Source organism: Choloepus didactylus, chromosome 1 (assembly GCF_015220235.1).
Source record: "Choloepus didactylus isolate mChoDid1 chromosome 1, mChoDid1.pri, whole genome shotgun sequence".
NCBI classification, from domain to species: domain Eukaryota; kingdom Metazoa; phylum Chordata; class Mammalia; order Pilosa; family Megalonychidae; genus Choloepus; species Choloepus didactylus.
In genome coordinates this window covers 39,214,542-39,229,728 of record NC_051307.1, presented here as the reverse complement: position 1 = coordinate 39,229,728, position 15,187 = coordinate 39,214,542, and the positions used below count along the sequence as shown (strand labels likewise).

The 15,187-nt window shown below is 34.9% G+C and overlaps 1 protein-coding gene and 1 long non-coding RNA gene across 10 annotated transcripts in view; one reads left to right on the top strand and one right to left on the bottom strand.

The window, feature by feature from the left end:
* LOC119531900 overlaps nucleotides 1-13,482 on the top strand; it is a 31,947-nt gene extending 18,465 nt beyond the window's left edge. The window contains exon 3 of the long non-coding RNA XR_005216443.1: nucleotides 13,353-13,482. This is a non-coding gene — a long non-coding RNA (uncharacterized LOC119531900). The remainder of the gene's footprint in view (nucleotides 1-13,352) is intronic.
* ROBO2 (roundabout guidance receptor 2) overlaps nucleotides 1-15,187 on the bottom strand; it is a 1,484,543-nt gene that overhangs the window by 932,884 nt on the left and 536,472 nt on the right. The window lies entirely within an intron of this gene.

Sequence of the window (15,187 nt, the reverse complement as noted above, 5' to 3'; positions counted from 1 at the left end):
AGGCTGACATGCACTATATTTACTCTTTAGAGTGACAGCTTCTGAAGTTTTTATTCTTTTCAAGTGGTTACATGGTGGTTCAGACAAGAAAGAAGTGGAGAGGAGTGAAGGGTTAGATCCTTCAAAGTCTGGGTTAAATCCTTCAAATACAGGGTTAGATCCTTCAAATTCCTAGTTTCATTCAAGACTTCCTTTTTACGCACTTCAACCACACTTTCTCTGAACCATCTCTGGACTCAAAGTTAGGATTCATATCTTACTCCATTATCACAGTCAACTAGTCTTTGCATTAATGTGTGCAGTGCACAGGGATAGAACACTCATTATATTTTTATTTAAATTAATGTACACTCTCATCAACTTTGTTTAAGGCTGCTCATTTCCTCATATACTGACCAGGTTGATACTTTGTTTTAATTTGCCAAACTGGATTGGAAAATATAATCACATCTTATTTTTATTTTTCTGACTACTAATGAAGTTAAATTTTATTTTTGTTTAAACCAGCATTGGTATTTCTTTTGGGAATGGATTTATTATGCTTTGCCCATTTTGATATTTGGGATCATTTAAAAATGATGTATTGAAAAGATTCATATATTATTATATCAAAGTTTTAAATTTAAGTATTACATAAATTTTCTCAGTTTCTCATTTATCTTTTAAATTTGCTTATGTTGTGTTTCACTGCTTTTAAATCAGTACAAATAGATTTTTCATAAAGGACACAAACATTCCTTAATTTTCATCTTCAAATATTCCAATGTAGAGAATGGTAAGAACAGGCAGTATGAGAAATACATGTACATTATTGTGCCGGTTTGAATGTATTATGTCCCCCAAACACCATTATCTTTGATGTAATCTTGTGTTGGCAGACGTTATCAGTGTTGATTAGATTGTAATTCTTTGAATGTTTCTTTGGAATGTGCCCCACCCAGCTGTGGGTGATGACTCTGATTGGATAATTTCCATGGAGGTGTTGCTTCGCCCAATCAGGGTGGGTCTAAGTTGATCAGTGGAGCCATATAAATGAGCTGACATAACAGAAGGAACTCAGTGCAGCTGTGAGTGATGTTTTGAAGAGGAGCTACAGCCAAGAGGGACACTTTGAAGAAAGCACAGGAGCTGCAGATGAGAGAAAGCTTGAAGACAGCCATTGAAAGCACTCTTTCTCTGGAGAAGCTGAGAGAGGACAAATACCCTATGTGCAACTAAGAGTGACATTTTTGAGGAACTGCAGCCTAGAGAGGAATGTCCCAGGAGAAAGCCATTTTGAAACCAGAACTTGGAGCAGACACCAGCCACGTGCCTTCCCAGCTAACAGAGGTTTTCCAGATGCCATTGGCCATCTTCCAGTGAAGGTACCCGATTGTTGATGTATTACCTTGGACACTTTATGGCCTTAAGACTGTAACTGTGTAACCAAATAAACCCCCTATGTAAAAGCCAATCCATTTCTGGTGTTTTGCATCCCAGCAGCATTAGCAAACTAGAACAGTTATTAATCATGAATTTCTCCGAAAAGTTATTGTAACAATAAAGATAGATATTAGGCTATTTTATTACAGAATAGAGTAAGCAATTATGTAGGATATTTTCATGCTCCTTTGTGGCATAACTCTCCACAGGCTTGGAAGGTTTATCTTACAACATCTCTTAAAAAGTACAAACTAAGTATAAACTAAAACATAATTTTTCACCAGTCACCATTTAAAATTTTTATTAAGGAAAAAGGCAACCTATTTTAACAAGTTCTGCTTAAGTCAAGGTTGGGATTAAATTACACTTGTTTGTACAAGCGTACAATTTAAAAAAACTTTAACAAAAAATGTGCCACACTAATGCAAGGTGTTAATAATAAGGTGATATATATGGGAACTGTGTATTTCATGCAATATTTTTTCTGTAAACCCAAAACTTCTCTAATAAAAAAAAGAAAAAAGAAAGGAAAAAGGGACAGAGTAGTTGAATAAAGAAAGCAAAATTATATATCCTCAAAAATTCTACCTCTTGGAAAATCAAACAGGATCAAAACAGTCTGTAATCCACTGCTGTTATAGCAATTCTAATTTCTAGTTAAATGTGAATTTTGAATTAGAAACATTTCCTTGAAATAATCTATATGTGAATGTATGTTGGAAAGACATTAATAAAATGATCCCATGATTTTAATTGAATGGGAAGAATTAAAGGGATTTTGCTTGTAATAAAATCAATTTAATAAAATTAACATTAAAAAAAATTAGACATAAAAGATGGACAAAACAACTACAGATAAAATTATGTAATGATTAAATTTAAGGGAACCAATTCAAACTTAAGAATATATAAGTCTCAGGTTTATATTATCCACTTTAGTAATTTTTTTGGTATTTTAACTTGGGGTGTTTTGGCTAAAGATCAATTGAGGTTAAAGCTTCAATGAAGTGATATTATTTAAACATGGAAAATGTCTTAAATATAATTATTTTAGTCTTGCATATCTATGTACTTGGAGAGTGGAACTGTAGGCAGTTTTCTTAATGAGCTATGACTATGCTTAATAGAGTCTGTGTTATGCTAATTCTAATTTCCTGATAGGAATTGTTTTAAATTCTTCCAAGTTCTAGTTTGCCCAGTAAGAGTGCCAGTACAAACAATGAGATGTATTTATTTATCCTGCTCTTTGAGGAATCTTCTAAGCAAGTGTCCTTTTGATTTGTGTAATATATGGTATTTTGGGGAAAAAAGTATACTTCCATTTTGGAGCAGTTTTATTTTGGGTAAAAGATTATATTTAATTGGATTCTGATTGTTATTATGCCATTTATAATTCTTGGGGGAAACTTTCTTCCCCTTATAATTTTGTTCTCCATGATTCATAGTTGCATTTCTTAGGTTTAAAAAGTGTTGACTGGGTATGTATTAATATTTTAGGAGTATATTTTAGAAAGCTCTACTATCTTATTTTAATCATAAGTACCCTCATTAAAAGGCTGCATCATAAATAATTTATTCTCATACTTAAAGCTAGAAAAAGACCATAGATGATCAGGTCTTTTTGATTATTCTTTTTTTTTAAGTTTCCCTTTTTGAAGTTCAGGGCAAAGTCAGGGTCTTCACTTCAATCCCCTGCAAAATCCTTTCCAGATCTGGAAATCTCTCTAATAACTAAGTGCTGAAATGCTCAAATACCCATTATTTTGGACATGAAATGGCCTACTTGGAAACATGTTGTTCCTATGATGGATCTTTCATCTTTAAAATTCATATTCTGAATTTTAATCTTCAATATATCTATTTGCTTCAATATAAGAAATGATGTAAATCCCTTGACATAGAATAAATTTGACACTTTAGGAAAAAGGTTTTGGACACTACCTGAGTAAATAATGAAGCACAGGTAAATATGTAAAAAGCCAGGGAAGCAGACAGGACAGATATAGACACAAAGACTTGAAATTACAGCAAACCCTGCCTCTTTCTTGGCGTGATAAGGACTGATATCTGGTTTCCCAGGTCTGAAGCATCCTGAAGCCAGGCTGACAGTGTCTCCAGGGCAGCGATTCATCGCAAATGGAAGTTATAGGCAAACTGATCACTAGGAAACTGGATAAGATGTAACTTACCCAACATCCACAGCACTCCACTCAAAACTGGATCCAATATTCCACACATGTCTGACAAGCAAAGAGAATGGCTGAATGACTTCTGTCTAAGAGCTGGTTGATTTTATCTCAACATTCTAGCATCCTGTAGTTTTTTAGATCTGACATAAGCCATATTATTTTATTGGTAAGAAAATGGAGCATGAATGAACATGAAAGAAAAATTCATCTGAAACCATACCATCCTTTTACCTAATATAAACCATGCCATCATTTTTCTCCAGGTCATTATACGTGGAGGAGATGCAAGCTTACCAATGACCACATACCCAGAAACATCTGACCACAAATTCCAGACTTCGCTCATAGAGCCACCGGATTCTGGCAGCCTAAAGATAGTCTTTTCCCAATTTTGAACATTGTAGACTTTAAGATAATGAAAAACAGAGGTATCTGCTTATTAGTCATGCAACACGATGAGTTTGTCCACCTCATCATGGAGTCCTTATTTAGTAATGAAACGCTGATTAACCCTGATTAACTGATAGATCACTGATTAAAATGGTTCATTAGGGAAGTAACTTGCATCTTATTAATAAACAACCAAATTATCTTCTTCTCACAAACTGTCATTAGTTTAGTCTTAGAAGGAATTTCTGTGCCTTCTCCAAATAATAATGCTTTATTTCTTAATATGTTTCTTAATTTTAGATCACTAGTCTCTTATAACAGTTAGAAAATGGAAATTTAAAAGGTAAATAAGACTTTTTTTGCCCTCAGGTGAATGTTTTGCCTTATTGGATAAAGTTGCATAAAACACTATACATAAAACCTACTATCTCAGATACCTAGCTAAACGATAATTTTCAACAGTCTTCATTGTTTAAAATGTGAAGTGATATGTGTTCGTTCTTCCTCCTTCTACCTCTAAAATGTGAATGTCGCCTAACGGTCATCTTATAGGGCTACTGGTATTTGCGTTTTTACTCTTCTTTTGGTGAGCTCATCTGATAAATGTTTTAAAGACTATTTCTACTCAATGACACTCAAGTATTTATCTCTAGTGCAACTACCTTCCCAAACATCATCTGTGTTTATCACCATTTTTATTATTTATGTCTATTTAACATTCTTCTTTCATCAAAAATTCACTATTAGAAAGTACCTGTTGTCCAGTAGAATTCATGCTGGACTATGAATGATCAGAAAAGTAGGGTTGGGGTCCTGGGTGTGCTGTGTGATCTGACAGGCTGCATGACCTTTGTCAGGTCATTAAACACCTTTGGACATTGGTTTCCTTATTACTGACATAAAGATAATAGAAGGTTCTATTTTCTTCTATTCTTTGATATGCTCTCATTTCATGACTAAAACTAAATGGTCTCCTCCTCCATACTCTCTGTTCCTTGTGGTTTTCCACTTCAGGATTTATATTTTCTTCCTTCCAATCTCCCAGGATCTTGTGGTCATCTTAAAAATCTCCTGATATTTTGAACTGTAAATCTTACCTGCCAAAAGGTATAGACAATTCACACTTTATTATGATTCTCGCATAACAGTGTCTCTTGAATTCATCCCTTACTTTCTATTTCAATTTATCCTCCATGATCTAGGTTTATATCACCCCCAATCTGGCATAATACCAAAAAACTTGCTAATTGTTCATTGGCCTTTCTTTTCTATTCTCCCATTCCTTTCCTTTTCTTTCTTTAATTGAATCTCTTTTCCCTCCTATTTTTCTTAATTCTGCTCTCCCTCACTTCCTTTGTTCTACAAAGGTAATAAGATGATTTAAAAATAGTAGCTCTTTCCCAAAGTTTTAAAAAGATCAGAAAGAAAAATAAGCAAAAGTGGGAATATAAAATGAGATCAGGAATGAGATTAGAAGGTACCTGTTCTAGTTTGCTAATGCTGCTGGAATGCAAAACACCAGAGATGGATTGGCTTTTATAAAAGGGGGTTTATTTGGTTACACAGTTACAGTCTCAAGGCCATGAAGTGTCCAAGACACATCAGCAATCAGGTACCTTCACTGGAGGATGGCCAATGGCATCTGGAAAACCTCTGTTAGCTGGGAAGGCACAAGGCTGGCGTCTGCTCCAAAGTTCTGGTTTCAGATTCTCCCAGGACGTTCCTCTCTAGGCTGCAGTTCCTCAAAAAATGTCACTCTTAGTTCCACTTGGGATATTTGTCCTCTCTTAGCTTCTCTGGAGCAAAAGTCTGCTTTCAATGGCTGTCTTCAACTGTCTCTCATCTGCAGCTTCTGTGCTTTCTTCAAAGTGTCCCTCTTGGCTGTAGCTCCTCTTCAAAGGTTCACTCTCAGCTGCACTGAGTTCCTTCTGTTTGTCAGCTCATTTATATGGCCCCACTGATCAAGGCCCACCCTGAATGGGTGGAGCCATGCCTACATGGAAATTATCTAATCAGAGTTATCACTTACAGTTGGGCGGGGCGCATCTCCACAGACACACTCAAAGAATTACAATCTAATCAACACACTGATACCTCTGCCCACACAAGATTACATCAAAGATAATGGCATTTGGGAGACACAATATATTCACACTGGCACAGTACCCATTTCCTGCAAAGAGTGACCCACAAATCTGACTCTAATATTAAAGTCTATTTGTGGTGGACAGACCTTAAGGTGACTCCAATAATTCCAGTCTCCTTGTGTTATGCTTTTGCACAATTTTCTCCCCTTGTGTATAGGCTCAATCTGTGACCTGATATAATCAATAAAACAGGGCAATGGTGATGAGATATCACTCCTTTGATTATGTTATGTTGTATAAGACTGTCTTAGCAGACAGGTGATGGAGACTTTTATCTATGGCTGGTTTAATGAAATTGCCATGAAGAGGGCCGATGGAGAAGGTCATGTGGCAGGGAAAGATGGGCAGCCTCTAGTAGATGACAACATTCAGAACATAAATGGGGATCTCAGTACTACCAACTTGAGGAGATACATTCTGCCAACAACCTGAGGTAGCTTGGAAACAGATCTTGGTCCAGTCCAGCCTCTGAGGAGATTGTAGTTTGGTAAACTCTCAACAGAAGACCAGCTCTCTTGGTCTATAGTCTTGACTCGGGAAACTCAACCCGATTCTTGACCAGAAACTGTGCAATAATAGTTATTAATCAAAGCCCCCTAACTTAGTGGTAATTTATTAAGCAGTATAGAAAACTAATAAACCATTCTATTGATTTGTTAATTCATTGAACAAACATTTGAGTACATTCATAAGCAAGTTATATGTTAGAGGGGTTAGAGTATCTATACCCACAAGGTGATAATAGGAGGATCAAAGATTCCACCTGGGAAATGTGACTGAAATTAGTGCTCTTTTTTTCAATTAACAGCTGCCTCTCTATATCATCACTTTCATATTAGTCTTCCCACCACTCTTTTCCTAATTTGTTCATTGCCCAATCACTGATGATTTAATGACCAGACTTGGCTACTTGCTCTAATTTCTATACCCAGCATCATTACTCAACCTTTCCAATACAAATTTCTCCCATTACAGTCATCTGTTCCCTGCCTTCTGCATATACTATTCTAATACCCATGTTCTATCCATGTCCCACTGTTCTCTGTCATTGAAATTACTCTCCCCATTCATTATAATCCTGATAATTCTTTAAAGTGCAGTGATCTTTTTATGCCATGAAATCAGTAAGACCTGAGAGATCATCAAATACAGTATATACTTTACATGTTTATTTTTTAATTATTTGTCTTCTCACATTAGCTTATAAGGCCCACAAAGACAAGGATGTTCATGTTTAGTTCACTGGTACATCCTTCGCACCTGGGATAGTGCTTGTACAGAGGAGGTACTCAAAAAACATTTGCTGAATAAAGTCATAACAATTATTGTCAATGTCACTTATTAAGATTGACCCTATGAAGCTTTATACAATCTCATATGTTAATTTGTCATTTAATTTACGGCTGTGCACATTATGTCTTCAACTGGATTGAGGACAAGGGTTCTGTGTTAATTGCAGTACATCCCACGGGGATGTCCAGTGTTGCCCTGTAAATAATGTAACACATGACTTTTGACTGAACAGAAGATAAAAGATGGATGTTGTACTTTTGTGTTATAACTGTAAGTAGTGTTATACATTCACTATATCTTGCAATGTTTCATGCAATTAAATAATACTTTTAAGGACTTGGTTTATAATTTCAAATATATTTCTCTTCTCTTCTGATTGTTTCACATGGGCGGTAGCTTTGAACACTACGAATTTAGTAGCTTGACTATCTCAATTTTTTTTTTCAAGTAATTAATCAATTTTTTAAAGTAATAAATACTTTAGGTATTTCTTGTCTTACATTTTTATGAGTGGATAATTTTGGAGGGAAAATTTTTAATAATGAAAATCTCATCATAATTTATCTTCCCCATAATTTAGATATTTTTCATACGGATTGTTTTAAGTCAGGTGGCATGTACTTCAGAGTACATATAATCAGTCCACAGCTCCATTATTCTAAATTATATCAGAGATTTTAAAAATGTCATGCACAACAATTTACATCTAGTACTGAACTGAAGATACACAACATGCTATTATCATTCTTCATTGTAATGCTGTTTAAGAATATGAACACACAGAACTCACTGATCTTCTCTAATATGTTAGTGAAGAAATAGAATCTGTTGGATGATGTGTTAATTTTCAATTTTTGATTATTTAATAAGTTTCAAAGTAGGTGGCTAATAAAATCCATTAGTAAGTCTTCTTGCCAATGAACATATCTGTAGGCAGTCTTCTACATCATGATATGTCAATAAATGAAGAATGCTGAAAATCTTCATTAAATGGAAAACAGGCATTTAAAAGAGGTTATTTATGTAGGTTAATTTCAGGAATGGAAAAACTAGAAACCAAAAATACTGCAGCTCAGAGCTAATTTGTTGCAGGTTCTTTTGTTCAGGTACAATTACAGGTAGCAATCTGCAAGTTCAGGTTGATACAAAGGATTCCATGTCTGGTATCTGAGACAAAATAATTTATTAAATAACCATTTGCATAGAACTCAGATGCATCATTCTACAATAAATCAGAATTACAGGATATACAACAGTTTCATCTACATCATATCCAGACTAACATTTAAAACTGCCATAATCAAAATAATTCAGGGTGTAATTCCTTTGTAACCAGTTTAAAAGTCTTCTTCCCCAATTTTTATTTTACAGAGATATAGTTTAATTATATTAATTCTAATTTCTCATTAATCTGTCATAAATCTTATGAGATTCATAAATCTCATGAATCTTGCTCACAAATCACAAGTCTGTGACTATTCAGTTCTAAGTAAGGACATGCAGTTCACAGTTGGAGTGAAAAGAGTGATACTAAGACAATAGAGCTAATGATATGTTTTATTTTAACTGAAAAATAAAAATATCTTGCATAAAATTCACTTTTAATTCAAACTTTTAAAAAGTATTTTCACTAGCATTATCTCATCATACATACAAATCAGTCTCATGTAGTAGGTAGGGCAAATGTTCTATTTTTTAAAGAAGAAATTGCAACTTAAGGAAGTAAATAACTAACAAAAATTCATTATTTGAGTACTAGAAGCAGTACCTTAGCCATGGCTTTCTGGAACACGGACTAAAGCTTTTCACCGCTAAATGCTGAATTGATTTCTAACATGCAATGTTAAATGGCAAGTGTGCCAACCATTTCAGTGGGCATCTCTGAGAAGCTGAGGTGTCTTCTTCCAGAAGATGCAGTTGCTTTTAAAGTCGTGACTTTTAAAATATTACTTTTTTGTGCATGTTTTTGGCAAACTCCTATTTAAATTTTAAGACAAAATTCAAGTAACGTTTTCAAAAACTTGGCTAGAGAAAAAAAAGAACCTGGCTAGAAAAGAGTTTGCAAAAACATGCATTTTTTTTTTTTTTATAGATCTCTGTGTCACCAAATTTGCTTTATTTTTTGGAGAATATTTGTTTGTTTATTTGTTTACTCATCTATATATCTTGAATCCTAGAACTGTTTCTGTTCCTCTTTGTGTTCAAAAAGAAGGTGGAGAAGAGAGTTAAAAGATGGAAAATGTATTTGTGTGTGTACACACACACCCCACAAAGAAAATAGGAAGAACAACACTGATAACTGGAATTAAAATTCCAGAAAAGAAATAATAATACAGAAAAGAATTTAACATAGAGACTGAGATAAGGAGAATTGTAGACAGTAAATAATCAAAAGGGAAAGAGAAGAAGGATTTCAAAAGAAACTTCAAAAGACTAATTAAAATCACCCAGATATAGGGAAAGCAGACCTTTAAGCAGAACCATGTCATGCATTACGAACAGACAGCTGGAGGAAAAGGACTAGATGTAATCTTAGTACAAGAGAAACAAGCCTCAATACAAAGAAGGAAATTGATTTCACATCAAGGGAGGATCTGGGGTCTTTTTCTCGTCTGTAAAGTAAAGGGTAATATAGAGGGAGGACTTTAATTTAGGACACCAATGGCTATGTAGGGAGATGTGCAAGTTCCAAGTTTGCAAATGTTTGACCAAGGAAGTGAATTAAGAAAAGGTTAGAGTTGTGACTCTGGAATACTACCCCGAAAAGAAATATGAAGGAGAAAAATTATTTAACCTTCTTGTAGCATTTAAGTATTCCAAAAGATCTCTCTGTTAGGGGAGAATTTAAACTGTGTCTTAGAAAACAAAGACAGGATTGCAGTCAACAGAAAATGACCCATGAAGATAAATATTTAGATTTATTCTGTAAGACTTGAAGGATGCTTATTTGGATATGAATACAAGCAGCTTGGGGAATTCAACCCCCTCCCTTACACACACACACACACACACACACACACACACACACACAAGACACAGAAGTAGGCCACTAGAATTTAGACAAAGCTTCAACAAGAAATAAGAGAGATTGAGAAATATGCAGGAAAATAATATTGCTTTTCTGATCTTCCTACATAATAGCTAAAATTAATTTCTCAAAAACTGTGGAAGTTATATACATACATATAGTATATATATTTCTTAGGAACAGAATGAAATCAGAGTAAAAATCAGTGGTCAAAAGAAAAGGTGCTCAGCTCCCTTTTTAAGATGCCATGTTGGCAGGATATATTTAAAATGATATAAAGGAAGCACTCAAGGGAGGGAGTAAAATCAAAGGCTTTAAAGAGAAAAGTAGATATTCCCAGCTGTAGAAGTGTTCAGTGGAACATGTACTTGGAAAAAATAATCAAAGATGAAGTGGAGCAGAAACAGCAAAAATGAAAGTGCAAAGAAAAGACGTTTATATTGACAAGAGTCAAGAGGGAAAAGAAGAAAGAGGTCAGCTAAAAATAAAAACTTTACCGATAGAAATTCTAAAATTCATGTATCCATTGAACAAATATTTATTATGGGCCTACTATGTGTCAGATACTGTGTTGTGGGACTTCAATGATGAAGAGACAACAATTACAACTTTTGAAATGCTCAACTGTTTTGGCATAATGTGGCAATAATCATAACGCAATTTTTATTATTATTGAATTTCATTTGAGGGAATTAGGTGTTGTAATTTTTTAATGTTTTTCCTTACAGCACTTCACACCAGTAGCACATGAATTCAGAAACGCTTTATAGTGTACTTATTAAATAGAGAACTTACTCTCACATTAGACTAATGAGGTTTAATCCTGGCAAGATTAAATGAATTCATACATGTAAAGCATTGGCACATAGTAAGTACTCAACAAATGTTGGCTATTACTGTGCTATTTGATTCTCAGAACAACCAAACAAAGTAAGAACTATTATCCCCATTCTAAAGAAAGGGAAGAAAAGATGAGGAGAGAGAGTAAGGAATCCAACAGCCATCACACAGATAGTAAGTGGCAGAACCGGTAAACCCTGCTACCTTCAAAACCTGATCTTAAACACTGCATTATCGTCATCTTTCTATGTAATCCATGCACAAAGTTTAACCAAGTGACACAAACTAAATGTTAGCTATCATTACTATAAAGATGCCATTAAGTCATTTGTTGTGCCTTTTCTAAGTATGGGCACCTACCATTGTTAGAAAACAAACTGCTCTAAATCGCTGGCCATCTTTCTGTACCATAAACACAAGGAGCTCAATTCCACCTAAAGGCACTTGTACTTCCATTCCCGCTGCCCTTATCGTCAGTTCTTCACATGGGTACATCTCTCCTGAGATTGAAATCTCAGCTCAAACTGTGTCCTCTGAGAAGTTTTCCCTGAGCCACCCTGGTTAGTGCCAACCAGGCTACTTCCTGTGACACCCCCTCACATTAGCCGGTACAATTCTTAGCATATGTCACTCTCTGAAATTATCTTATTTACTTTTACTGTCTTCACAAGCAAATGTATTCACCACTCTTGTTCACCTCTGTACTCACACAGGATAGGAGTTCAGTAAATATTGGCTGACCACATAAACTAAGAGGACATACATATCCTTATGCCTAGAATGTGGCCATAAATGTTAGTTCATCAGTCTGCTTGCAATTTTGAACTAAAACCCTGCATTTAAAGTGAATACATAATTTCCCTATAGAATCATATCTTAGCTCCCTTAGCTTTGTCAAGACTTTGCCAAGGAGCACAGTCTTATATGACTTACCTAAAAGTGACTCCATCTTCTCTGACTACCATGTTCCCTCTAGTCACCCTAAATTTTCCTAGAAGTTGTTTTTTTTTTTTTTTTTTTACTCTGATTTCATTCTGTTCTTTACAAAATTAGGAGTTAAGTGTGTAAAAAAAAAGTAAGTATAAGATATGGTCCTGCACTTTGAAATATATAATTTTGGGGGTAACAGGAAGAAATTTAACAATTGAGTAAGCCTAGAATACTAAGTAAAGTTCTTACAATAATTTAAGTAAGGGATGATCAGTGTGGGGTACAGAGAAAGAGAAGGTGTTTCTTTGTTTTGTGTGTGGATGTTTCCTTCCTTCCTTCCTTCCTTCCTTCCTTCCTTCCTTCCTCCCTCCCTCCCTCTCCCTTCCCCTTCCTTCCTTCCTTCTTTCTTTCCTTCCTTCCTTCCTTCTTTCCTTCCTTCCATCCTTTTCTCCTCTTCCTCATCTTCCCCTTTCTCCACCTCCTCCTCCTCCTCCTTCTTTTTGATAGGCAGAAAGAAGGGAAGAGGGTATATTTTTAAATCTGGGAGAAACTCCTCTATTCTCTTCTGGAAACTGTGTTCAGTTTAGTCGAAAGAAACCTACGGCCTCCTCTGACTTCCTTCAAAAAAAAAAATACACAGAAAAGGGGATAACCCAAATTATTGCTAGAGCCTTTCTTTTAGCAAGCAGGTGACAAATTACACAACTATTATTAACATTTATTATTCTTGAGTTAGTTGTATCTTCCAAGGTCTAATAAAAATTGTCTTTTGTAGAATAAATAGTCTATGCCCTTGTTTATATTCCATCTGTGTAATGAGATCACAAAAGGGTCTCTAAATTTGAGTCTTCATGCATGGTCTTGAAGTTTATTCCCCACAGATTCAAGAAGCAATATATCCAGACAACTTTCCATAAATCATAGGTGTCCAAGGTCTACTTCTGTACTGATTTTAGATACCATTTGTCCTTGTCCTTCATCTACAGGGTATATGGCTAAATATTTAGTAATTAATCTAAGGTAGGGTAAATACCTGCCACATCACTATTAATGATATTTGTTTTAACATAAGCTCTCCTCATTCCAAAGAAACACATTTTATTTTTTTTTTAGGTTATGTGAAACTATCCTGAAGATGGCATCTTCCAGTGGTTCTGAGGCCCCCTGCAAGCCCCAATATGTTGGTTGGAAAGACAAGGTTCTAAAAATGACAAATTTAATATGTAAGTGTACAACACAATTAAAGAGCTGTTTACCTAGAAATTTCGATGCCTATCAAATATTTGTATTGGACTATTAGAATGATGCTTACGCATAATCCTGTGAGGTAGTCATTATCTTGATTTTACAAATAAGGAAACTGAGTCTCAGAAAGAATGATTAGCTTTAACAAAATTGTTTAGTTGGCCAGAATAGAAGTTCTTCCGAAATAGTTTCACGAAGGTCTAATTGGTTAGCACAGGGTATTACTTCTTATTTTAAGTAGATCAGCAAAGAACTGCTCCAAGTGATTTAGTCTGGATATACTTCATATTGCTACCCATATTTAATAAAGATGCAATAAATTTTAATGAAAACCATTTGCTGTAGGGTCAAGAAATGGCTTAAAACACAATCAGAACATGATATATAGAAATGAATAATATAGATTGTTCAGAAATAGAAAACCATTTTAATGATAATAACCCATCTAAAGCTTTATCCCAAAATTCAAAGTACTTGTTAATTTATCTTCACATATAGTATATTTATAGAATTTTCCCTTAAAGTTAGGAATCTTATGAAATTTAAATAGCATTTACTATTCCCACGTAAAAAATCTAATGGCAGGACTGTTAACTACCAAAGCGTAAAATACAAGTATTTCTAAATTTAGAATCTACTTTAATAAATCTGATTTTATAGTCTATCCTGACCAGTTTGTTTAGAATCAAGGCTATTCATGTTAAATTTGAAGGTGAAAGTTTCCACAGATTATAAGGTAAAATATGTTTCCACCAAAGTTATATCATTTTTTCAATATATTTGCCTTATTTTTGTTGAGTTCAGCTTGACAAAGGATAAATACTGACTGCATAAAAGGGTAAATTAAAAACTTTTATATAAACATATTTAAAATATCTCACAGTAGCACAAATCACAATAGAGAAAAACAGGAAGCAACACAAATGTCAATCAACAGAAAACATGGATAAATAAAATGTGCTGTATTTGTACAGTGGAAATCCATACAGCAGTGAGAATGAATGAACTACAATATGCAAAAATATGGATGAATTTCACATACACTACATTGAGTGAAAGAAACCGGATACTAAGGATTACATACTGCATGATTCCATTCATGTAAATTTTTTTTTTTAAATCTAAAACTAATCTATACTGTTGAAGTCATGATAACAGTTACCTTTTGAGGGATGAAATAATTTGGAAGGGGCATGAGGGCCCTTCAGGGATACAGGTTCCTGGGAAAGTCCCAGAAGTGCTCAGAGGCATCTCCCGGGCCCTGCCTACCCCCTCCTTTTATTGTGTGCAGATGTTTCCATTCCATGGCCCTGAGGAGACATTAAGTCTAATGGAAGGGCCTGACTGTAACTGGAACTCAAAACCTGGAATAAGCAGCCCAGCTGTGTATTAGGGCAGGAACTCTGCACAAAAGTTGCTTGATACATGCTCTTTGCCCAGGGACAAGTCCCCCTCCCCCTGGGGTATAAATACCCCACTCTCAGCCATGACGGCATCTCTTCTCCCTGGACCCTTTGTTCTGTAAGTAATAAAGGGATCATTTGCTGAAAGTTTCTGTTGTGCCTGAGCCTCTGTTCCCACAAGGCACCACATAGGATGATTCTATGACTGCTTTTAGAGATATAACCCTCAAGGCTTGGGAATGAATGGAATTCAATTAGCACTACCGGAAGGGCATTGCCATTGAGTTGTGTTTGCAACTG